Source organism: Talpa europaea, assembly GCF_964194135.1.
Source record: "Talpa europaea genome assembly, chromosome: X".
Taxonomy (NCBI): Eukaryota; Metazoa; Chordata; class Mammalia; order Eulipotyphla; family Talpidae; genus Talpa; species Talpa europaea.
In genome coordinates, this window is record NC_140081.1 from 9,102,876 (window position 1) to 9,129,976 (window position 27,101).

The 27,101-nt window shown below is 44.3% G+C and overlaps 1 protein-coding gene across 1 annotated transcript in view; it reads right to left on the bottom strand.

The window, feature by feature from the left end:
- The window catches only part of ADGRG2 (adhesion G protein-coupled receptor G2), a gene marked incomplete at both ends in the record, with an annotated part of 106,848 nt that extends 81,897 nt beyond the window's left edge, over positions 1–24,951 (bottom strand). The window contains one exon of the mRNA XM_084258556.1: positions 24,821–24,951. The remainder of the gene's footprint in view (positions 1–24,820) is intronic.
- Positions 24,952–27,101: the final 2,150 nt, after the last annotated feature.

The following is a 27,101-nucleotide window of genomic DNA, read 5'->3' on the forward strand; positions in this document are numbered from 1 at the left end:
AAAGCCAGCAAATCAAAAGTATGTCACTATACGATCCTTTCTACTAAATCGTTCATGTTGGCAGGAGTCAGGCTCATGCTTTGCCAACATGCCAGAAAGCCTTAACTCCAAGTGGGGCAACATTCCTTTTCACTCAGCGGCTCTTCCACCTTTTTTCCTTACTTCTAGAGATGAGACTAGGCTGGACCTCAACTTTGATGTTTATTTTCTCTGAGACCAGTTTCAGATGAAAATATGGAAGGGAAAAGTTTAGCTTAACGTAACCAAAATTATAATATTTAGAGGAGACAGCAAATCTTCGTTTGCTTGTAAGTTGTTAGCTAAAGCTGTATGACTAAACTAGGAAAGGCATTCCCTCTGGAGCTGGTATAAACTTGCTTTCTTCTTGATACACCTCAAAACTCCAGCGGAGGGAGGAGTGCTATGGGTGTGTTAATCTGTTTCATTGTGTTTTCCTGTAATTTAAACTTTTTTAATGATAAGGATACATTTTTATTTAAAAACAGAAAAATAAATCTTACAGGCATCGTGTATTTTTTTTCTATCCAAATAACAGCAAAGCAAAACTACACTAAAAATATTAACAGCTGCTCTCTATAAACTGTCTGTTGTTAGTAATAAATATCAAGGAGAAAAGGAAAGCAGAAAAGGAGCTATGAAGAGTGTGTGGGAGGGGGTGATAATTTGAGAGAGGCAGAGCAAAGGCCAGACGAAAATGCTCAGGGACCCAGCTTGGCAGTTGGGGGTGGGGGTGCTGGGACAGGTAGAATGCTGTAGGCATAAGGCCCTGCGCCCTGGAAAGATACTCCATCCGTGTTAACCTAGACACGCAAAACCACTTCAGGCAGGAATCAGTCTGGATCTAATGGAATAAGCAATAGGTCAGAAGAAAATGTAGTGATAAGAAACGACAACATCGTCTAGTAAATGCAGGCCAGGGCGAACATGAGTCTAAGCACTTTGTTTGTATTAGCTCAATCCCTGAAATGACCCTAATGAGGATACGTAAATAGTTTAATGTCCAAACTGGGGTAAAATGCGAGTAAAATGAGGCAGTAATACCGTGGCGAAAAAGGCATAAATCAGGGCTGCCTCAGGCAAACTGGGATATATCATCACCCTACCCAGAAGGCAAACTTATAACTGCTATATAGAAAGGGAAACTGAGGCATGGCACAGAGAGGTTAACTATCTTGATGTCACAGAGCTAAGTAGTGGAGCCAGGATTTGAACTTGGGCAGCAGAGCTCCAGAACCCACTAGAGAATGGTATTGCCTTTCTGTGTTTTGTATGCTAGGAAGCGCCTAGTGCTAACTGGGCTGTATTTATCATCAGACGTAGATTAGGCTGGGAAGAAACACCAGCTCTTAGAATTCAACACCACCATTGTACAAGGTCAGCAGCCCTGGACCACAGCAACCTTTCGGAGCCTCAGTGCAGCCACCCATACAGCAAAGCTCCTGCAACTTCCTTTACAACACCACTGCAACATCAGAGGCGGCAGTGTTTATGAAACTGCTTTGGAAGCCAAAAGCACCATATGGATATCAATTCTAAAAAGTTGTAATATGTAACAATCTGCATTTTCTCTGTAAAGGGCCAAATAGTAAATATTTTCTGTAAAAGGCCACACAGTAAATATTTTAGGCTTTTCGGCCATAGGTCTGTCACAACTGCGGAGCCCTGCTGTGGTAACACAAAAGCAGTCACAATCTGTATACATGAATGGGTGTGACTGGGTGCCAATAAAACTTTATTTACAGGAAGAGGTAGAGGGCCACAGGCCTAGTTTGCTATTTAAAATTGCAATCCCGAGGCCTCCCTGGTGGCGCAGGCAGTTGAGCGCCGCACTGTGAAGCTGTCCACAGCCTCTGCAGCGCGGGTTTGATCCCGGCCAGCTGGCGAGAATCCCACATGGCGAAGCAGACCTGTCCTGTCTTGCCTGCTGCTCCCCTCAGCAATGTATTTCATCAGTCTGCCTGCTCTGTCTCGGTGAATCCTCTCACCCTCCAGCACATCTGGCCAGTACCCCGGTTGTTGTATAAAAATAAATAAATCTTAAAAAAAAAACAACACAACAACAAAAAACCATGTATTTGTGGGGGGAAAAAAATTGCAATCCCTTAATGCTCCCTGCACCTCTCTTCAGGAATTATTTTCCTTCATAGATAGCATAATAACCATCTAATATATATTTTATTTATGTATTAATGCCTTCCTGTAATAGTGTAATCCCCATAGAAAAGGGAGGTTCCAGGTTCCCACCTCACCTAAGGAAGGGTGGAGCAGAGCAGCAAGGGGAAGCTAAAGGAGACTTGGGAGAAGACCAGGAGGAGGCATGTGGAGCAGAGAGAAATGTAAAGAAGAAGCAGTGCTTTCTTCTTGGCCTTGGACTTGCACCAGGGGGTTGCGGTCATGGAAGGAGATACTTGAAAGAGACGTGGGTGAGAGACACATGGGAGGCTGACAATGGCAGCCTTTATCTTGACTTGGATTTTGGTTTTCCTTTTTTCCTTCCAGACTTGCCTGGTCCCTTCTGCCCCTTTCATCTGGGTCCCCACCAGAAGGTGCCTTTTAGACTTGTGGCAAGCTTTCGGGCTCCGTGGTCCCACTTTGGGCCAACCCTGTTTGACTGGGCATTTACCCACGAGGGGACGATGGGTAACTTTGGGTGTTTCACTGGATACTGTATTCCTTCTCTTCTCTCCTCTCTACTGCACACTCATTCTATTAAAGTTCTTTTCTATTGAAGGTCTTACACACTAAGAGTATGATTTGTCATTATGCAGCAGATGGCAGAACCCATTTGGAGGGTGCAGGTTTGGGGACCTTGGGGTACCCCTCATTCTGCCCGCTAACATCCCTACTAGGACACAAATTTTGTTGAAGGCAGAGGTTATGTCTATTTGGTTCGCTGTTGAGTTCCCAGTGCCTAGGAAGATTGTCCAGCACATAGTAGGAATGTAACAGGGTGGTCCCCAGGAAAGGGGTAAGTTCCAGATTCCCTGCCCCTCCCAAGGGAGGGTGGAGCTGAGCAGGAAGAGAAGAAGCTGCAGAAGAGACTGAGGAAGGAAGCAGGATGGAGCCAGGAGACCTGGAGGAGGCGCGAGGAGCCTAGAGACACGTGAAGAAACTGCGCTTGTCTTTTGGTCGTGGACTGGGTGACACAGATGTGGGTGAGACCTGTGGGGAGGTGACAATGGCAGCTTTTATCTTGATGTTGATTTTGCTCTTTTCCTTCCGGGCTTGTCCAGTTGTTTGTGACCCTTTTCTGTGGGTCCCCACTGGAAGATGCTTTAGACTTGTGGCAGGCTTTGGGGCCTTGTTCTGGGCCAATCCCATTTGGATGGACTTTTACCCACGAGGGGACGGGTAACTCTGGATGCTTCATTTAGAAACTAGACTCTTTGCCTTACCTGTATTGTTTCCTAGTTTTATTAAAGTTCCTTCCCATTAAAGTCTCCTATGTTTTGTGTTGATGCGGCGGATGGCAGAACCCATGTAGAATAGGCAGGTTTGCGGGGTTTGGGCTGCCCCTCTCCCTGTCCTATAACAGGAACTTTATAAATATTTGTTGAAAGAATGTATGGGTGAATGAATGGAGGGATTTTTGAAGGACTTGACCAAGTATTGGGAAAGAAGGGCAAATCCACGGCCATTAAGAAAAGGTAACAGAAAGATAACAAACTATCTGAAAACCTGAAGGAAGAAGCACTACTGCAAATGAACTCTAACTCAACTTTGTGATTCCTTGTAGGCAAAGGGAAAAGGGATTATTTCCAAAACCAATTTTGTGGGTTGTGAATTTTGTGGATTCTTAGTTTGGAAGAACTAAAACCTTATAAAACAATTTCCAAAATGCTGGTTAAAATCTAAATGAATTATTGGATTTACTTAAGTTAAGAGAGAAGCTTGAGTCTGGTTCCAGTGTGGGGGTAGGGGGAGCTTAGTGGAATGAAACCCACCTCTCCTCCAACCCTGGCAAATATAGGTTCAGCAGTCCACTGGAGGTGGTCTGAGGGGTGGTAAGGAACTGATTCAGCAAGATTTAAAGGGAAACATATATTTGTGCTGTGAACATATTGTAAAATGTTCTGGGGACAACCCCTCACCTACACCCCCAGCTCCTCTAGCAGGCAAGGAAGGAAAACCGTCTGCATAGACATTAGGACAGAACAGGCTCCACCCAGTAGCCTCTGCAAGGATCTGATGTCTGAGTGTTGACTAGCCTTTCAACCCACACTAATGACCAAAGAGCCAGATAAAGATTTAAATAATGGATAGCTAGCCTTTGCACCTCCTCAGCATATTCTTTAGAAATCAGGAAATTGATTAAACCCCAGCTTTTGCCCAACCCTGCACAGATAGTATCGGTATTTCTTTAGGTCAAGATAACTTAGGAAATCAAAAGATCTAAGCTTATACATGAAAACCAAAAGTCCTCCCCGAAAAGAATTACATTTTTTACTTCAATGACTCACTGTTCCAATCTATATAAACTGAACTCAAACTTGTGTTTGTTGGAACAATTCTCACAGAGAAAAATCTGTTGGACTGCTTGGCAGGTTCAAATTATCATTTTGATTATTGAATCAACTCTGTTCAACTATCATTGAGATGCTTATTTCAGCAACAGTGCCTAGTTTAGTTCAAGACTTGGAAAACGATCAAGTCATTCATTCTTATTTTTTTTCATAGTTCAATTCAAACTCAAAGTTAACAGCAAATTTAGTTTCTTCATTGAATAGGTATATTTCTAAAAAGAGGATTCTTTACAAAGATGCTTTATGTAACTCCAACCAACATCTACATAACACATTCAACTGAACTTCTACAAAAACAGATGTGCCTCTTTAATGCACAGCTCACAATCCAAACAATATTCAGCTTTCCAGACACAGAGCAAAAGTTTGGCTTAGAATAGAATAAGCAACAATGGCCAAGATTCTTCTAAAGATCTCCAATTCTGATCCTATATTCTGGCACTCAGCTAGATGTTTGAGTGCCATCTGCATGCCAGTAAGGAGTGAAGCTGAGAACTTCGTTGTTTGGTGGACATTTACCCACAAGGGGTGGATAATTTGGGGTGTTTTATTCAGAATATCCTTCTTTCTTCTCTTTTCTCTCTATGCACACTAACTCTGTTAAAGTTCTTCCACACTAAGAATATCCTTTGTCTTTGTTCACACAGATGGCTGGACCCCTCTAGGGAATACAAGTTTAGGGGTCCTGGAATGTCTCTCTTGTACACTAACAACTCTACTATCAATTTAGTTTTGTGAGCTGTGGGCAAGGTATTTAATTTCTCATCTGAGAAATGGGGGTGATGTTAACCTACCTCCCAAATTTTTGAGACATGAAAATGAGATGATTTATGTAAAAGTAGTTTTGGAAAAAATGTATAGTGCCACAAATTCAAGGCAGTTTCATGCAAAATCTTAATGACTTTCTTCATGGAACTTGAGAAGGTAATTCCAAGGTGGGGGTGTGTGTGCTTGCACGTGTGTGTGTGTGTGTGTGTGTGTGTGTGTACACATGGCCAAGATAATTTGACAAGGAAGAACAAGAAAGGAGGACTTGACCTACCAGTCACCAAGACTCATTAGGAAAGCCATAGCAACCAAGGCAGTGTAATATTTGCTCAAGGTTGCACACTGGAAAACCAAATTTGAGTGAGCCTGGAAGCATATTCATGCATATACGGGAACTTAGAATTTATTTTTATTTATTTATGCATGCAGGAACTGGGGTGTAGACCAGAGGGTGGTGGGGGAGGATTCACCAGAGACAGAGTGGGGGACAGAACAGGCAGGTCTACTGAAATACACTGCTGAGGGGAGCAGCGGGTGAGACAGGAGAGGTCTGCTGCGCCATGTGGGTCAGCTCCTGGCCAGGGATCAAACTCAGTCTGCAGTGGCTAGCCATTGGTTGATAGCACTGAGACTGTAACCCCTGCACCACCAGGCAGGCCCCATATATGGGCACTAAATATAGCAAAGGAAGTACCATTACTACAAACATCTGTTGTCATAATACATGATTTGTTGGCTAAAGAGTTTATGTTGAGGGCCTCCCTGTTGGCACAGCGGTTGAGCGCTGGGTTGTGAAGCTGCCCGCAGCCTCTGCAGCGCCAGTTCGATCCCTGGCTGCTCCCCGGCCACGGGAGGAGGGTCCCACATGGCGCGCAGACCTCTCCTGCTGCCCGCTGCTCCCCTCAGCAGTGTACTTCGGTCCTTCTGCCTGCTCTGCTCCCCGCTCTGGCTCTGGTGAATTCTTTCACCCCCCCGTCCCCCCACGCTTCTGACTATACCCAGTGCTTGTATAAATAAATAAAAAAAAATAAATCTTTAAAAAAAAAAAGAGTTTATGTTGAAAAGTTGGATAAACCAATGATAAGTTGTACTTCTTCTCCCTTTGTATAGTCAATAAGACTCCCTTTTTTAAAAAAAAAGGCAATGTCTTTCAAATCTTTCATAGTCCCAAAAAGGAAGGTTAAGTAGTCAATTCTTTGATTTTAAGGGTTATCTTGCAGGAACAAATAAGAAAATAGTTCTGAGGACTTGAGTAGGCCTTCACAAAATTAAAGAGACATTACTTGAAGAAACCAACTTCCTTTTTAGCACCTTTTCTAAAAGTGCCAGATGATCTCACGTTTGAACCCCTTACCTGCTCTCGGGAGAAAACCTCATACACAGGCACATCAACCCGCTTCTGTGCCCATTTACATTTTAACTCTGTAAACCAAAGAAATGAATCTCTAATTGTGGAATTTTAAGATAAATAGGTGAGATGTTGGGGTGAGGGGAAAGTGGGCACGGATGTTTTTATGGATGTAAACTTACATTTTACGGATGTTTATTTACATTAAAGCTAGTCACTTTGCTATAGTATGTACCCTTAAAATATCAAATCCAAAGAATCAAGGGTCTCTAATTAGGAGCCCCAAGAGGCCCAAACAGAAACATGGGTGTGCATAGAGTCAGATTATGAGAAAACCAATCCAGAGTGGCAGGTCAGGCCACCTTCTAGAACATCCCTTTCTGGTGCGGGTTCTGAAAATCCAAAGAACCACAGAAAAGGGAAATCTGCACACAAGGCGAGACAACCAGCTCATAGCACACTTATGAGCATATAGAAGGACTTATAACCTCAATTTGGGCAGAGGCAGGCCTAAAATGCACTGAGAGGTTTAAATTATGTCAAGGTTGGGATGACTTCCAGTCTGAGGAAGGAGGAAGGAGGGGGAAGACACAGCTAGGAGCTCTGATTAGCGGGGCAAAGCTTGGAAAATGCGGCAACAACCGTGAAACTTAATATCAGGCGCCTCAGCACAGAAAAGTAACTGTCAAAGGCCTCCTTGTCCCCAGGGGCTGAGCAGAGCGACCACACTGAGAACCCCAGTGAGGGAGAGCTGTGGCAGGAGCCGGGAAGAGGATGCAGCCAGGATGGGGTCAGCAGCATGACCAGACGTGGGCAAGGGCTGAAGCAGGACTCAGAGATACACCCCCCGGGCAGGCAGCAGAAGACCAGCATCGGCGCTGCTGGGGAGCCCAGCGATCAACTCTGTTGACATGATCCCCAAAGGGCTCGGGAACACGGAAGCATTCTCTCCATTATCAGGCTTATTTTCACCCATCTGAATGGTGGGCGTCGTGCCAACAAAATAACTAGACCTTAGTGAAACTCCGCTTTAGAACAAACCTCACGAGGCTGCGTGTTGTTTTCTCGTAATGACGTCTTACTGAAGTGAACAAGAGTACTTGCTGGCAGTCGGCCTGGAAGAGCCCTGCCTTAGTTTGGGTTCCCCCAGAAGGCACCTCTAAGGCAAAGATTCAAGGGCAAGTACTCTGTTTAGGATGTGATCCCAGGAACAGGAGAATGGAGAAGTGAAATGGGCAGGAAGGTTGCTCCTACTGGAGCGCTGTCAAGCCATTTACTACTTGAGGCAATTGATTCTCTGTCCTGGAGAACTCTGGGAGCCAGAAGAGTACACAGTTCGCCTCATTATCCGGCTAAGGGGAACTGAGCCGGGCCGCTTTCAGGCATGGACTGAGAGCTGCTCCTGGGGTGAAATGCGGTGGTATGGGGAGAGTTATTTCCATGGCACTGCCAGCTTAGCCCATGGGTGGGCAGAGAAATGAGCAGCTAGCGGATGGAGCGTGGACTGGTGTGTACTGAAGTGGTCAGGCCCAGGGATGTTGAAATGGACACCAGCCTCTCTGCAATGAATGAGGAAGTGTGACGTTCTGAAGCCAGGGGAGAAAAGAGGGCGGTTTCGTGCCTGTTCTGCCCCATTCCTTTCTTCCTTTCTTCACACCAGTACCTGGGATTTAGTGTGTGTGTTTTGGTTTGGTGTGTGTTTGAGGAGTTCGGTGGTTTTTCTTGGGGTGTTTGGAATGTTTGAGAAGAGACTAAGGTGAGGGAGGTTGAAAGCAGTTGCTACGTGAGGTTAAAAGAAACGCTCAAAGAGCATAGGGGCTGGCCAGGCAGGCTGCACACACAGGTGATTCTACCAGCTCTAGTAGGGCAAGCCCAAGAGGATACTGTTACTGGGCAGGGTTGGGCACCCCCAACCTTGCCTGCTCTAAGTGGGTTATGCCATCCACCACATCAAGACAGACATACTCAGTGCGGAAGACCTTCCTTCGATAGAAAATGACTTTAATACAATTAGTGCGCAATAGAGAAGAGAAAGAATATAGTTAAAATAGTTTCCAATTAAACATCCATTTACCTCATGGGCAAATGCCCAGCCAAACAGATTGGCCCAAAGCAGGGCCACTGAGACCCAAAAGCCTGCCACAAGTCTAAGGTACCTTCTGGTGGGGACTCATGGGAGAGGGACAGAAGAAGCCAGGCAAGTCTGGAAGGAAAAAAGGAAAAGCAAAATCCAAGTCAAGATACAGGTTGCGGGCCTCCCCTGGTGGCGCAGCGGTTGAGTGCTGGGCTGTGAAGCTGCCCGCAGCCTCTGCAGCGCAGGTTCGATCCCCGGCCGCCGGTGAGGGTCCCACATGGCGTGCAGACCTCTCCTGCCGCCCGCTGCTCCCCTCAGCAGTGTACTTCGTCAGTCTGCCTGTTCTGCTCCCCGCTCTGGCTCTGGTGAATTCTCTCACCCTCCCCCCCTTCTGACTGTACCCAGTGCTTGTATAAATAAATAAAAATAAATCTTTAAAAAAAAAAAAAAACAGGTTGCCATTGTCGACCTCCCCATGGGTCTCTCACCCACATCTCTATCTCTTCCAAGTGTCTCCTTCCATGCCCCCCAAGTTCCTGGTACAAATCCAAGGTCAAGAAGCAAATGCGGCTCCTTCACGTGTCTCTCTGTTCCTTGTCTCCCTCCCCTAGTCTCCCTCCAATCTTCTTTAGCTTCTTGCTGCTCAGCTCCGCGCTTGCTTGGGTAGGGCGGGTAGCCTGAGACCTCCCCGCTCTATGGCTGGCCCACTGTTACAGTACTAGGTCAGAGATGTTCAGCATCCATACATGGGCAGTGCAGGGATAATGGGGGGGGGGGCTCAAAAGCAAGGCTATTCAGAGCGGACCCCAATCAGCCCCATTCCCATCACCCAGGGACAGAAATCCCCCCCACGCACCCTGGAGCTATAGAATCCTAGTGTGCATTTCAACAATACCCCGGGGTGCCTGGGTACTTTGAAAAGCCTTGCTGTAGATGGTCTCTGTATAAAGAATACTTTCAAGCCACCTGGTTTCCTACCCAAATCAAGTGGAAGGTATTTGCTCAATTTCAGGCTATATTTGCTCTTTCCAGTTTGTTGAATTCACTTCAGATTTGCTGAATGGAGTATGTTAATGCAACTTGGGTCAAAGGGAGATACTACTGTCAGCCTGTATCAATCGCCTGGATGTAATCACAGCAAAATTAAGCATACTTTTTGAAAACCTATTTCATTACTTCTTTTGTCCTTTTCTTGGCAAAATTAGGAATCAGTGCTTAATAAGCCTGTACCATTCCAAGATCATTTAGATGGGTAAACCTTCACCTCAATATCTGCAAAATGCATGTGATAGTTTCAGGAGTGTTTTTCATTTCAAAATAATTTTGTGTGTGTTTTGAAGGAAAAGAAAAAAGCAAGCCAAATTCTTAAGATGTTTGAAAATGGCAATTTGATATAGGCAGTTGGTAAAGGAATGAGCATTTGAAACAGACTCATGGAAAACAATAAAGTAGAAAAATTAATGCTAAAACTTAATTCAAGTTATAGAAAAAATAAGCCTCAACATTTTATAGAGATACAGATGTGTGAATGCTAATGGCTACTAACCTTAATTGCATTCAGAGGAGAAAATAATTGAAAGTTGTGAAAACAATTAGAAATATCTTTAGAACATTCTTTTAAGTATTTACCAGGTTCCTCATGTTACAGGGCAATACCAATGTGAAATGGGTTGGCCTGAGTGTGGGTCCTCACCCGCGTGCTTAAAAGGGATTTATACTGAGACTGAACTGCAGGCACACACAAAAAAAGGTCAATAAAGGGTTTATTTACAAAAAGGGGAAGTGAAGAGAGGAATAACTCAGGGAGAAAGAGGGATATATATATGTGTGTGTGTGTGTGTGTATACACACACTGGTGAATGCATCCTACCAGCTCTACTAAGCTGGGACCCCAGTAGCACGCTGAAGGCCAGAGAAAAACCAGCCCCTCCCCTCTCTATGCCCACATGTCCCTGTTATATACCAAGAGTGGCTGCTTAACACCACCCTTAGTTCCCAGCAGTCCTCCCTTCTGTGGGGATGACTTTATGGGATTCGTAGTCCTTGGTGTCTTGGATCTTTTTGGCCTGGGGTGGGGGTGGAGTCCATAAAACCTGAGTTTGTGGAGTTTGTTCAGGACATCCTCTCCCCCCAACACTAACACTGTTCTTAAAAGCCAGAAACTGGAAACAAACTGAAGGCCCATCCACAGTAGAAAGGATAAATTGTGGTGCGGTCATACAATGGAATACTACATGGCAACTACAACTATGCACAACATATGTGAATCTCCATATGGAGTGAAAGATGTCAGGGATCCTGTATGGTACCATATCTACGATAGAGGAGTAACTATGATTTTCCCTCTGCCCTTCTTTATTTTTGGCCGAAACCTCTCTGTAATAAAAAACAGATTAACAGGGTCTCCCCCGGTGGTGCAGGCGGTTGAGCACAGCACTGTGAAGGTGTCCGCAGTCTCTGCAACGCCGGTTGGATCCCAGCCGGCCCAGAGAGATACCCACATGGCCCGGCAGACCTTTCCTGTCTCACTTGCTGCTCGCCTCAGTAGTGTATTTCAGTCAGTCTGCCTGTTCTGTTCCCCGCTCTGTCTCTAGTGAATCCTCTCTGTGGAACCAAGCTTAGTCGAGGTTTCACCATTTTGTATATCCTCCACCTTGATATGTTAGTCCTGTCCAGCCACATTCCTGAGATAGTTTCAGCAGTCCACTTGGTGACAAAAAAGAAGACCACCCCAGGCGCCAATGAGGGCAGTCCTATCCATAAATGGGACAGCATCTCTAACCGTCCAATCAGTTTGAAACTGTAACCGCGCAGGCCAAAATGTCTTTGTAGTAGCTAAGGAGTAATTGCCAGCTTCTTTCAAATTTCGCGCCGCTCGTGACCCTATAATAGACCCCTGATTCCTCTGTTTGGGGCTCTCGCTCTCTGCCACTGCGTTGGTAGGTGTCGTGAGCCCGGACTCAAGCCCATAATAAAATCCCTTTTGCATTTGCATCAGCTGTCTTTGGATTCTCTCACCCCCTGCACCTCTGGCCTGTACCCCAGTTCTTGTATGCATGAATAAATAAATCTTTTAAACACACACACACACACAAAACCCAGATTAATGGAGGAAAAACAAACATAAGTTTAATAACATATGTACCTCCATAATAACATATGTCTCTCCAGGGAGAGACCCAAGAAAGTCAAGTAACTCCTGGAAATGACCCCTTATCACCTTAAATACCATCTTCAACAGTAAACAATAGAACGATGTTGAGGGGCAGAGGGAAGGAGAAGCCTGTTGGTGAGAGGTTATCAGAAAAAGCACAATAACAAAGGCAAGGTTTCTGTGCTCAAGTAAATCTTTGCTTCTCCACTGATAAGTTACCAGAGATACAGTCCTCCCCTTCCTGGTACAGATCCCCTAATGTATGGAGATTTCCCTTATAAATGTAAATATCTCTTACCAAAGGGTAAGTTCAGCTAAGTTTTCAGAGCTTTTCCTATGTCTGCAGTTTCTTTAAAAATAAGCAGCTCAAGATAATCCTTATGACAAAAAAGACATATTTTGGGGTGGAATATTCAGCTCCCTTTCAATATGAAATTCAATAATGGAGGCTTAGAGTAAAAAGACCTGGGCTGGAGGTGTCACAAGTCAAGAAATTGAAGGGAAGGGGCAGCAGGAAATGATTAACATAGTTGTTAAATCAGCTATAGAAATGAAAATTCCTTAGCTGTAGATTTTTATAGAAAGTATTCAGAGGTGCCTCCCTGGTGTCAAAAGAGGTTAAGCACAGCACTGTGATGCTATCTGCAGTCCCGGGCAAGGAGGTACCCACATGGTGCAGCAGACCTCTCCTGTCTCACCCGCTGCTCCCCTCAGCAGTGTATTTCAGTCAGTCTACCTGTTCTGCTCCCCACTCTGTCTCTGGTGAATCCTCTCAACACCCCCACACCTCTGGCCTGTACCCCAGTTCTTGTATGCATAAATAAATAAATCTTTAAAAAAGAAAGAAAGAAAGAAAGAAAGTACTCAGAAGCATAGACTAGAGGTGGGGATGTGGAGGTGGAGACCATTAGAGAATCACAGATCCTTACAAATCAATCCAATCACACCCTAACAATGACTGATTCAACAATATGTAACAATTCCACAAAGGAAAGAATCCCTCCCCAAAAGGACACTATATCTGAATAATTTCTGTCCCGGCAAAGTGCAGCTGTCTTGTGAAAGTGATTAAGTGTGTGCACATAGATTTTCAAAATTAAGCTATTAAGTTACACATTCTATACATTGTGACTATGCAGGCGTTTCTTTGCACAAAACTTCTCCCCTTGCAAATCAGCAGCAGCAGCTCGCTGCCCACCTGTGTCTATGCAGGTGTCTCTCTTTTTTCCTTTCTCCTTTTCCTAAAAAACCTGCCTTTTAAAATGTAACCTTTGCCTGCCTGTGTCTGTGCAAATGTCTTTGTCTCTGTGGTAAACTCCCCAAGTGCCAGTGAAAGGGGAACTCTGCCAAAACTTCTCAGAGGTCACCCAAGGATCCCGCTCACTGAACCCAACATCTCAGCGAAACGACATCATTGAAGAATAAGCAAAATGAATTTATTACATTAGAATCAGAATAGTAGTTACCTTGGGGGGGTGGGGAGGAGTGACCAAAGGAGGCCTCTGAGAACTGTTCATGTTCTGATTCTTGATCTGGGGGGACTGGTGATTGGAATATGTGCTATTTGTGAAAATTCATTAGGCTGTATTTATAATGTGTAGAAGTGTAACTTCAATCAATAGATTAATTTTGAAAATATATGTATACACACTTAATCCACTTTCAGAACTGAGCCAAAAGAATAAGACTTACATATATCCATGCGATACTACCTGATACGATGATTGCTAGAAAGAAAATGACTAATAATGATACATAGATGATAAATACCAGGAGAGTGAATAATACTGCACAGCCCTTGACTCAAGTATGAACTGTGATCCAATTTTTTCAAATAAATCCTACTGGGTCAAGGGTAAGTTTCTCCAAACACTCCCCAAACGTGTGATACATTCTGTCAAAAAGTTAATCATCTAGGTAACAAAATCATTATTGAATTCACTTGTACTGGTTTTTCCTGGAACCTTTAGTACCACACAGTATCCACTCTAAGAGTTTTCCAAACCCCACAGGTAGTCTTCAAGTAATGCCTCAAAGTAATGCTTCAGTACACAACCTCCCAAATTTATTCGCCTATATAGAATCTAATATCCCAAGGATTTAGAAAATTGACATGTCTAAATCCCAAGGTTAATGTGTGACTTTTATCTTTAGATCTAAGAGCCAATTTACAGTTAGGAGGGCCAGGAAAGTCCCTCACTGAAAAATGTGACACTAGAGATTCTTGGAATTCTCTCACTGTTTCTTTCTTGGTAAAATGTATTTCCTATCTAGGAACTAATAATTAAGATCCTAACACATAAATATAAATCTATTTATCAGATCACTGTCCTCACCAGAATCTTGTAGACTCAGTTCTGAAACATACGTGTACTCATGGAAGACAGAGCAAATTGACTGATTGTCTTCTATCTGCAGCAGATCATATTGGTAATTTGAGTGTACCGTTCATTCATCAAATATTTACAATACCTACTATATATTAAATACTATTCCAGACACTAGGAATAAAGTGTGGGTCCTGCTCTTATTTAAGTGTGGGGAGCATAAGAGTGGAAAGGGGGAACAAAAAATATATCATAAACTATAACGCTAATAGATAACAAGTACAGGGTTGAGAATTAAAGTAAAGTGAAAATGATATGGAGGACGACTGGGTGCCTATTTTAGATCAAGTGATCAAAGAAATGCTTTTTGAACTGACATATGAGTGATAAGCCATGATAAAGGTGAGCAGTCAGAGAGAACATCCCAGAGAGAACAAAAGACCAAATGGAGCTTAATGTACAAGAAGAATTCATAGGAGAAGGTGGTCCACAGCAGGAAGAGGGGACAGCAGGGGCTGAAACATGGCAGAACACCATAACCCAGCAGGGTAGTGACATGATCCAGTTCATGCTTGCTTCTGGAAAGATGCTCTGGCTGAGGATGGGAATTGGGTTATTGGAGGCCACCACAATCATCCAAGAAATAAGTACAATGGAGTAATGGGGGTACACAGAAGTGGGAATACCTAGGTAGACTTTGGGAGCCACACTACAAGATTTGTCAGTGGGCCGAATGTAGCACATAAACTTGCAGGTGCGGGGTTTAAACAATTATGTGGATGGTGGTGCCATATACTAGGATGGATCTCACTGGTAGGGAATCAAGAGTTTGCTAGGGAAATACTCAGTTTGAGATGCCTACTAGATATCCATATGGATTAATAAGTCTCTTTGTTTCAAGATTTTTAAATTTTTGATTTATTAAAAATGTTTAAGCACATGATTTTCCTGTGCTTTCTTCCATTTTTCTTTTTTTTTTTGGAAAATTTATTAAGGAGAAAAGGAACAGATACCCCATTTTTCATTTCTCTTGCTCTCATTTCTGAGCCTTTTAATGTTTTAAGTTTCCCCCCAAACTTTCAACATTGTTAAAATTAGTCAATTTACTAACATTGTTTTCTAGTATTTCTCAGTAATATTTTTGCACCAGCATAAAGACCTCAAAGATACTTTTCACACAATTCCTCCTACACAATGAGATCAATTCCACATTTGAATCCAGTGGTAGTGTAGTTTGAATTGCATGCTAAGGGGATTGTAGTTTGCTTTTTTAAAATCAGTGTTGAATGAGTTCTGGGGATCTAATGACAGCATGGTGACTACTCCACCCAAATTAGGTTATGTGCAGTAATGAATTACAAACCACGAAAAAAAAAAAAAGGGGTGTCATAGGTCCATACCAGTAATAAATACATGATTAGAAAAATAAATAGTGGAGAGCTACGGGCCGACTGATAAATGGAGAGGGAAAACCTGAGTTGGAAAAATTATTTTCCAATCATCATAGTAAAGGTTGGATGAGGCAAAAATCATCACTGAGTGTGAAATCCTGGCTTATTATGTTTTCCTAGACTGTTAACTAGGAAGGAAAAAGAGAATAACTATACAGTGGAGAAATTAAACAATACCAACACCAGGTTATCCAAAGGAATGTCCCCAAGGAGGGAGTGGTGGACTTCTGGTCATCATGGGCCTCCAGATGTGATCCCCTGAGGATACAACATCATCTGCACAGTATTCTGGCCCCAAATGCATAACCTGTATTTAGCCATGAGAAATATTAGATAAGCCCAAAATGATGACAGTTCTACTTCAAAAGGAGATGGGAATGCCAATGTCATGAAAGACAAATAAAATGTTGTGGAAATGTTTCAAACTAAAAAGACTGAGAGACATGATAATTCAATGCCAAAACCACCCTAGACCAGATCTTGAAGAAAAAAAGTGCTGTAAAGAATGTTACCAGGTTAGTCAAAACTGGAATACAAGTGGAAGACTATATAACAGCATTGTTTAATTGATATTAAATTTACTGAAGTTGATAACGATAATGCATTTATGTAGGAGAATCATCTCATTCCCAGGAAATCCATAATGAAGTTCTTAAGGGTAAAGGGCCAGGAGGCATGTACCTGATCTTCAAATGGTTCAGAAAAAAATTATGTGTGTGAGGGCCTCCCCATGGCGCAGCGGTTGAGTGCTGGGTTGCGAAGCTGCCCGCAGCCTCTGCAGCGCCGGTTCGATCCCCAGCCACCAGGTAAGGGTCCCACATGGCATGCAGACCTCTTCTGCCGCCCACTGCTCCCCTCATCAGTCTGTCTGTTCTGCTCCCCGCTCCGGCTCTGGTGAATTCTCTCACCCTCCCGCGCTTCTGACTGTACCCAGTGCATGTATAAATAAATAAATAAATTTTTTTTTAAATTATGGGTGTGAGCAAGAGTGCAAATGATAAGCAAATGGGGTGTAATGTAAACTATGAATGACTTTAGATGAAAGGTAGATGGTTATTCTATTTTTATTTTTGCAACTTATTTGGAAGTTTGAAATTATTTCCAAGTAAAAAGTAAAAAAATTAAAAAAGAGGAGAAAAGAATATGTCTTTGAGAAAGCAACGAGGATGAGTCCAGCAAAGAAGCCAGTCTTTGACACATTAGGGAGCTTTGGTTTCACAGTAATAATAGTAGGGAACACCGTTAAGTATTTATACAAATGTGGGCATGCTGGGATTTGGGGTGGGGAGAACATGAGGAGGTTCCCGTCTAATGAGCCAGAGTCAGCAGCTGATGAAGAAGGGGCAGAGAAAATTAGGGAAATAAAGCTGTTTGGGAGAATAGAAAAGTGAGGCCGCGATGCAAGCGTGCAAACATGGTAGGACTGCTGGGCAATAGTGAAGGTCCATTTGAGGTTTATTAAGGTCAGGAACTGGACCTAGACTTTGGTATTGATTTTGAACACTCCCCAAATGATTCAAACGGGTAGCCAGCTCTCAGAACTTCTGTGCTAAGGCAAAGTTTCTCAACCTCAGCACTATGGACATTTGGGCCAGATAATTCTTTGTCGGGGAGTAAGGGCAGTGGCAAGGGGTCCTGTGTATTATAGGGTATTTAGCAACGTCCCTGACCTCTACCCTTTAGATGGCTCTAGCACCCCCGCTCCCGGACCCACCCATCAGTCATGATCACCAAAACTGTCTCCAAATGTTGCCACATGTCCCCAAGGGGGGCAAAATCTGCCATTGTTCAGAACCACTCTCTAAGGGAAGAAAGGCCATAAGCATCACGCTTATAAAGGTCAGGAACTGTGTATATGAGCAGTAGGGTTGAGGACACCGGCTCTGAAGTCAGATGGCCTGTGTTCAAGCCTCAGATCCTTTACTCACCTTCTGTGTGACCTTGGACAAAGCACTTAACCTCTTGATGTCTTAATTTTCTTATCAGTAAAATGATAATAATAGTATCTGCCTCAAGTGACAGGATTAAATGAGTTAATTTATGTAAAACAGTAAGAGCAGTGTCTCCTCAATAAATATTAGCTATTACCTATCATCACAGAGCCAGAAATGTAGTTGGATACCAGATGTCTGTAGATTAACGAACTGTTTATTTTAAAATACACTTCATGCTAAACCTAAAGAAATTTCCACACCAAAATTAACAAAAACACAGAGTGGTGAAATGGTGGCTTCAGGCAGGTAGCACAGCAAATGCCAACGTTGGGAGGTAAGCAAATGCTTGGCTTGGGTTGAAGAACAGCAAGGAAGCTGGTGTTTTTGAAACAGTGTGAAAAGAATAGGGGTCAAGGCCATATAGGACCTTGAAGGCTACCATGAAGATCTGGGGACTTAATCTAATTGTGGTAGAGGTGATTATAGGACTTTAAGCAGTGAGTTTACAGGACCACTTTTACTGGCTCTCCTAAGGGGTCAAGGGGCGACACTAGGAGACTGGTTCAGAGGCTGCACCTTAACTCGAGAAACACAGGGAGCTAGAATAATCTCAGGTTGGTTTTTTTTTTTTTTTTACAAAAGATTTATTTATTATGCATACAAGAGCTGGGGCACAGGCCAGAGGTGCAGGGGATGAGAAGATTCACCAGAGACAGAGTGGGGAACAGAACAGGCAGACTGACTGAAAATACACTGCTGAGGGGGCTGGCGAGACAGGAGAGGTCTGCTGAGCCAGGTGGGTCACCTCCCTAGCCAGCAGGGGATCGAACTCTTGTTGCAGAGGCTGCAGATAGCTTCGCAGTGCTGTGCTTAACCCTTTGCACCACCAAGGAGGCCCTAATCTCAGGGTATTATAAAGGAACTCATTTTGCATCATAGCAGGATCTGACATAAAACGAATCTGTCCTAGACACAACTCAGCAGTTTGGGGACTAACAGTTTTATAAAATAGTATTTTATGAAATAGTGGTCAAATCAATTAGAGGCTCATGATCATCATTTGTAAATGAAATAGAGGGCCTCCCGTGGTGGCGCAGTGGTTGAGCGCTGGGCTGTGAAGCTGCCCGCAGCCTCTGCAGTGCCGGTTCGATCCCCAGCCACCAGCGAGGGTCCCACATGGTGCACAGACCTCTTGTGCCACGCCCGCTGCTCCCCTCAGCAGTGTATTTCTTTAAATAAATAAATGAAATGAAATGAAATGAAATAGAACAGATGGTAGATCTTGAGATGAAACTAGATAAATACCCGATATTGCACAAAGGAAGAATGCACAAAAGTTTGTTGAGATTTTATTTCAATTATATATAGGTGGTTCATAGTATAACCTTGGGGTTGCGATCTAAATTATTCATCTTACACTGAGTGATGGGCAGGAAGATTTGAAAAACACTACAAAAAGCTATCTTATGTACATAAAGGTAGGATATAAACTGTCCCTTTATTCTCACTCTTCCTTGCTATATACATGGCATCCCCAAAACATACTAAAAATTAAAAACTCCAAAAGGTAATTTTTTATAGTCTAAATAAAACAAATTGACTTATACTACAGTATCTTCTCCTCAAGGGAGATCGAAATATGAACCTCCAAAACTGAGAAGACTGACTCACCTCAAATTTGTTGGGCTTTCCATGAAAGAAATTCCAAACACAACAAGAAATTTTAAAATAAAACTTTAGACATTTATAACCTAAAAGTGGAAAGAAACCTCCTGAAATTATAAGTTTCTAGCAGAACTACAGCAGCCTAATACCGAGTAATAAATTATTAGAAGTATTCCCACCCTAAGCAGAAGCCTCTCCTCAACAGTGTTTGTCCCAAAGAGAAACTTAGCTACTTAGGGAGGCAAATTGATTGAGCTGACAATATTGGGAGTTGGGGGGAGATTCCATATATATCACCATGTGCAGACAATTTGATTGTCTGCCTTAAAAATCCAAGAAAATCAGAAAACTATGAGAGCTAATAAAAGTTCAGTAAGATGGCTTGACTATAAGATAGACCTACAAAAAATTAAATATCATTTCTACAGTAGAAGGATTATAAAATGAAATGGGGGAAAATGACATGATATCTAAAGGCAATGAAAATCACACATGTGAAACAATTTACCTAGCAGGAATGTGTAAGAGCTACAGTGTAGTATTGGCATAAAGACGGACATACAGATACATGGAAAAGAATAGTTTAAAAAAATCCTCCATGTATACAATTAATTTTTCACAAATGGGCCAAGGACATACAATGGCGGGAAGAATAGAGCTTCCCCAACAAATGGTATTGAACAACTGGTTAGGAAAAAAAGTGAACCTTGATCCATAACAAAATTTAACTAGAAAGGAAGTCATTAACCTACATATGAATGATGAAACTATAAAATATCCAAAGGAAAGCACAAGAGAAAATCTAGGTAAACTTAAAAGTAGACATGGGATTTATTAGATAGGTCACTAAAAGTGCTAACCATAGAAGAAAAAAGACCTGATAAATTAAACTTTATCAAACTTTAAACTCTGTTCTTCAAAAAAGATATCATCAATGCCATTTATATGAAGTAGAAGTCAAAAAAAAATTGTCCAACTCTGAGAGGCAGAATAGGATGGTGATGGCCAGGGGTGGTGGGGAGGAGGCGGGAACGGGTAGCTGCTTTTCAAGGGTATGAAGTTTCACTTATGCCAGATGACTAAGTACTAGAGACCTGCTGTGCCACAGTGCGCCTATAGCTACTTGACTGGATAGTGCCCTTCCAAGTTTATTAAGCAAGTAGATTTCATGTTCAGTGTTCTTACCACAATAAAAAAGAAAGTAATAAAACAAAAGACAAATCACAATCAAAAGGAAAATATTTGCAATACATATACAAAAGTCTCCAAGTCACAGTGGTTCAAGTCAATGATTTTTCAACTTTACCATGGTGCAAAAGTGATAATGCATTCAGTAGAAATCATACTTGGGGTTTTGAATGTCTAGCTTTTCCTGGCTGAGTGACATGCAGTATAATACTCTCTTATATGATGCTGGGCAGGGAAGGCTTCGGCAAACCAGGCAATCACAAAAATAACCCATCCTCAGCAGGGGACTATGTTGCCAGAATGTTGGGGAGGATATTGTGCTTTGCGTTTTCATAACCCATTATGCCTACCAAACATCCATCTGTGTCTCCTGCTTCTGATGAGAAAAGGATCTTGAGATGAAACTGGAGATAAATACCCAACTGTAGAGTGTGTGTTCTGAGTATGTTTAAGGTTGGCCAGGCTGAACTATGATGTTCTGTGGGTTGGGTGTATTAAGTGCATCTTTGACTTACCATAGTTTCAATTTACAATGGGTGTATCAGGACACAACCAATCATAAATTGAGGAACATCTGTATCTGATAGAGAAGTTATATCCAGATAGATGGCATACGAAGAACTCTTACGATTCAGTAATAAATAAGACAAGCAATATAATAACCAAGCAGACAGTTCGTAAAAGAGGATATAGAAATAACCAAAAAGCACATGAAAAGATGCTCAATGTCATCAGGAATCACAGACTAAAACTATAAAGAGATGCCCCCATAAACCCAATGGAATGCCTAGAATAAAATGAACAAACAATACAGACTGCTGGTGAGGACGCCAAGCAACTGGATGTCTCACACGTGGCTAGTGGACGTGGCTAGTGGACTACACAGTGGCGCAGCCACTGAGGAAAAACTGGGCAATGTCTTATGTTGAATTTACCATAAACTACCGCAATCCTATTTCTAGGTGTTTAGTCAGGTAAAATGAAAATGTATGTTCCATAGCACAAAAAGCTGCATGTCAATGTCTTTATTATTCCTGTTCATAATCGCCAAAAGTTGGTGAGTAGCTAACCAACTGTGGACTATTACTCAGTAATAAAAATGACCAAATTATTGATTCACCCAGCAAAGTGGATGAATCTCAGATGCATTAGGTTTAGTGAACGATGCCAGACTCAGAAGGCTACATCATGTATGAATTCATTCACAGGACATTCTGGAAAAGGCCAATTTATAGGGACAGAAAACAAATCAGTGGTTGCCAGGGGCTAAGAGTGATGGGGAGGGTTAGCTACAAGGGGCAATAAGAATTTTTTGGTGTGATAAAATTCTTCTGTTTTTTCATATGGCAGTTATATGACTATATAAACTTGAAAAAACTTACAGAACTGTACACTAAACAAGGTGACTGTTACTGTGAATAAATTATACCTAAATTTTTAAAACAAAATTGACTCAGGAGCAAAGTGCTCATAGAATCTTATTTGACTGGGGGAATTTATTTTATAGTAATTTCCCCCAAATTAGCCCATTCTTTAACTTCCAATTCCCCCAACAGATACCATACCCCTAGATTACTAAAGACCCATATATTTTAAAAATCATAAGTACTTTTTTTAAGATTTATTTTTATTTATTTATGCATACCAGAACTGGGCCAGAGTGTGGGCCAGAGGTGCGGTGGGGGTGGGGGGTGGGGGGGGGAGAGGATTCAGCAGAGACAGAGTGGGGAACAGAACAGGCAAACTGACTGAAATACACTGCTGAGGGGAGCAGTGGGCGAGACAGTAGAGGTCTGCTGCGCCATGTGGGTCACCTCCCTGGCCTGGGATTGAACTTATGCAGCAGTGGCTGGTGATAGCTTGATAGCACTGAGACTTGCGCCACCAGGGAGGCCCCTCATAAGTACTTTCAGTGAAGTTTTTTCCCTCTTTTGAGGTAAGACTTTTTCAATGAAGCATAAAAATCAGCTCCGATTTTTACTAAGGGCAGACTCCTTTCTATCTTCAGAATTATTAACAGCACAGAAACACATTTTCTCTCTCTCTCTCTCTCTCTCTCTCTCTCTCTCTCTCTCTCTCTCACACACACACACACACACACACACACACAGACACACAACCTTTTTCTTTTCCCAGTTCGTTGCGTGTATTTTAAAGTGACTTGGCACTCTCAGGCTGCAAAATGGAAAAATGTGTTTGTCAGTTTCATGTGAGCAGTGAAAGCACCGGGAGTCTACTTAGTGCTGTCTTCTTTCTGAGTCCCAAACCAGACTGGACCACACCAGCGACCCCAGACAACAACGCTGGCTATGGAAAAGAAACTTCTTGACTGCCTCTTCCAACACCTGAGCAAACTCACTTTGCCATTTCTGGCAGCCTCTTCATGATAACCAAAACACAACAGCTCTCCTTTCCCGGCCAAACCCGCCAATGAAATTCCATTTCTCAAACTTTCTCTCCCTCTGCTGAACAAAATCATATCCATAATTAAAATTCAATTTTTTTTTCTTTTCTGTGTGTCCAACAATATTTTTTTTTCTAGAAAAATACACACACCTGGAATCCGTGGAGTTTGGGCAAGAATTATTCACAAACACTGGCCCTGCATTTCTTCAGTGTTTTTCAATAGTGAAGTCTGCTCTATTCCCTTTTAATGAAAGTCACCTTGCAGGGATGTGGGAATGATAAAAGCAGAGGGAATCCGATCAGCCCTGGCATGGAGCTGAGGCCTGTAAAACAATATGCCAGAACAGCGACTACAAAATTTGGCCATTTTTTGTTTTCCAGCTTTGCATTGAGCTGTAAAAGCTGGCAAACCAAGTAAAGTCCAGCTCATTGTGTATCTTCACTAAGCAAAACTTTGATACGCTAAATCCAGGCCCCTCAAATCTTTTGAAAAGGACAACTACGTTGTCACTTAATTTACAAATTATTACTACATCAAAGCTTAATGTATTTCTATTAATAATTAAGCTCCTACGAAATTGTTAATTATTAATATTAATAAAGCAGTACATCCGCATACAATACAGTGTATAACAGAGGTTATAGTCATAGGTTTGCCTCTCAAAATAGAGGTTGAGAAAGAGGAACTGCAACATCTACGTAGTCTATGCTTAATAAGCCATCACTTTACATCACCAACTCTGACCCCCAATAAAAGACATGGTTCCTTTTTCTGCCTCTGGGGACTATTAGATAGGATCAGTCACATAATTTGTGGGACCCAGTGCAAATTGAAAGTGCAAAGTCTCCTCGTTAAAAAAAATATATATATTAAGAATTTCGACAACGACTGCAGAGTATTAACGCAGAAACAGGTTGCATTCCCGCAAAGCCAGCCCTAATACCAAGTGATGCCTTTGGCGAGTACACTGGTAAGAAAAGTAAAGCATTTCATTACTAAATGAGGAGCAATCGTTTTTCGTGTATGATTTGGTAAGGAAGTGCGACTGTAAAGTCTTACGACCTGCTCTCCCAATCTCCCGCTTTTTCTAAGGTTGTCAGACAGTTGGACAAAAGTACTTCCTGCCATAGAAAGTGCGGTCCAAAGAGCAGCAGCAGCAGCAGCAGCAGCATCTGGGGGCTTGTTAGAAATGCAGACAGTCGGGCCCCACCCCAGACCTACTGAATCAGAATCTGTATTTTAACACAACAAGATCCCCAGGGGAATCATGGACGGTACAGACTGAAAAGTGTCACTGTCGAAGCAGCCACGGAAAACCTCTGCCGCCCGCCTCATCTGGCATCGAGGAGGCCTGCAGCTCTCCCTCTCACCCTCCGTACAGCCCACGGGCCTCGAAAGGGCAAGCCCCTGACAAAACGCGCCCACCCGAGACCTCTGGCCTCCTACTTCCCCCGGGATCCATCCCGCCACGCCCGGGGCCACCTGTTCCGGGCCCCGCCGGGAGGTGTTGCGCCCAGCGGTCCAGGGCTCGGGGCACCTTCGCGCTCCGCCGCACCCACTGCCGGGCACGGTAAACTGAGTCCCCGCGAGTTGCATCTCAAAGACCACCCGCGGGAACCAGACGTTGGTTCGGTTTCCCGGAGGGGTGGAGAGAGTTTGAGCCCGTCTGAAGCTTTGAGACACACTCGTCCGTTTCCCCCACCCCGCCCCCGCAGAACGCCTCTCCGGGCCCCCTTTCACACCGCGCGCGCCGACCCCCTGTCGGGGCCGGGACCCCGACCTCCGCCCTTGGCCGCTGCCACTTGGGGCGCCCGGGGCCCCGGCTCAGCGCCTCAACCGGGCGGAGGGAGCGTTCGCCTGGCCGTCCCGTCGCCCTCCGGCTCCAGGCGCTGCGCCCGAGCCCTCCTCGCCGGCCGCAGGAGCCCGCAGGGGCAGAGCCGTCCCGGCGCCGCACGCTTACCTGCCGGTCCCCACCGACGGGCTGGCTGCTGGCGCCCTCCGGCCCTGCTTTCCCCTGCCCTCCAGCTGCGGCCCTCCTCCCTCCTCAGCGGGCTGGGCGCCGCCCCCGCCGCTCCCGGACCGCTCGCCCGCCTGCTCTCCCCTGCCCGGCTCGGCGTGGCGCGTCCGGCGCTCGGCGGCGGCGAGGCTGGGCGCGGAGGCTGGACGCGGAGGTGGGGAGCGGGCGGGGCGCCGAGGGAGGAGGATGTGAGTGAGCCGCGCCGCGAGCCGCAGCCCTGAAGGGAGCTCTGGGCTGGGGGGAGAAGGGGACGGGGAGAGAAGTGAGGGGCCTCGAGCCCGGCGGCCCACCCGACCCCTGCCAGGGACCTTCGGGGTTTCCCTCGGGTGCGAGGTATATCAGACTCTGCGCTTTCCTCGGGGACCCCAACCTCCGGACTTCGCCGTTCACCTTTAGGGGTCGCCCTGGTACCCAGCGGCTGTCCCGCCACTCTCAGCGCCTGGCACAGTGATGGGTAGCAACCCCGAGTGGCCCCTCTGCCGTCATGTCCCTGATGCCGAGATCCGGCGTCAGAGCAGAGGGCGAGGGGCTTGGGGGGCCGGAGAGGCGAATGAAAGAAAAGGTGGAAGGATCCGTCCTCCTGGTTTACTAGCCAAGGACACATGCCACCGGTACCTGGAAGCTGCAACCCCCAGAGCCCTGCCTGCTGGGGGCGTGTGGTGGAGCAGTGAAGAGGGTTGCCCTGCACCCCTCTACCTGTTCTGTCTGCAAATTCTTCTCTTCTGCGTGTTCCTGGAATAAAAACTGAATCTCCCTAGGACTGGAGATCACCTATCCCGTTTGTCAAAGCGCCCCGTGTTACAGAGGGGAAAGGGGAGACCTAGAGCGGAACCTTTGTGCAGTTCTACTAAGCGATTTGCTGTGGAGGCCTGCAGGATGGGCGCGCGGGGCCGACAAAGAGAATGAGGCTTCCTTCCCAATTTCCTCTGTGGCACCTTTTACCGCCCACCCCCACTACCCTCTCCAGCCCTCCTCTTTATAGTCAAAGAGCTCCTTATAGTTGCAAAATGCTTTTTCACTTCAAAGGACCATTTTCTTGCACTAAAACTTGCAGGAGGGCCTCCCCGGTGGCCCAGCGGTTGAGCACTGGCAACCCAGCGGTTGAGCACCGCTGCTCCCCTCAGCAGTGTGCTTAGGTCCTTCTGCCTGTTCTGTTCCCAGCTCTGGCTCTGGTGAATTCTCTCACCCTCCCGCGCTTCTGACTGTACCCAGTGCGTGTATAAATAAATAAATAAATCTTTAAAAAATAAAATAAAATAAAATTATAAAAAAAAAACTTGCAGGAGAATATTCCATTTTTCTTTACCAGCAAAACAAAATTCTAGGTCCTCAGTTGCATTCTTGCTCCAGAGAGGATGTTTATACAGTGCAGATCTGCAGAACGCTGTCTTGGCTGAAACAAGGCCCTCGAGATACATACTCGTTTTGCAGGAGAGGTGGACTTTGTTTTGCAAACACCAACTTATTAACACTCACAACATTGTAGCTGGATAAATGAATGGAAAGTGTTTTCAGAGAGACTTTGACTGGTTGGATTAAGGGGGAGTGGAGGTCAGGAAACTCATCCAGGTTACATAACAAGTTCAAGACAAAATTATGAGGGGAAAAGCTATATTTTAATAAACAAATTCGACGTTATTCCAAAGCATTAATTTGCTTCCGTTTGAATTAACCCAACACTTAGCCTATCGTTGACTTAATACAAAATAAAATTTATATGGTATAGAGCTACCAGGAACCCTCACACACTGTTAGTGGGAGTGTAAAATGCTACCAGCATTTTGGAAAACTATTTGGCAGAAGCTATTAAAACTGCATACAACGGGGTCTCCCCGGTGGCGCAGCGGTTGAGCGCTGGGTTGCGAAGCTGCCCGCTGCCTCTGTGGCGCCAGTTCGATCCCCGGCTGCTCCCCGGCCACCGGAGGAGGGTCCCACATGGCGCGCAGACCTCTCCTGCCGCCCGCTGCTCCCCTCAGCAGTGTATTTCGTCGGTCTGCGTGTTCTGTTCCTGCTCTGGCTCTGGTGAATTCTCTCACCCTCCCGCGCTTCTGACTGTACCCAGTGCATGTATAAACAAACAAACAAACAAACAAATAAATAAATAAAACATGCCTCTATAAAAAAAATAAAAATAAATAAAACATTAAAGCTGCATACAACGACCCTAAGTCTAGCCATTCCCCTTCTAGGTGTGCACTCAACAGAAATGAGGGCATATGTTTAC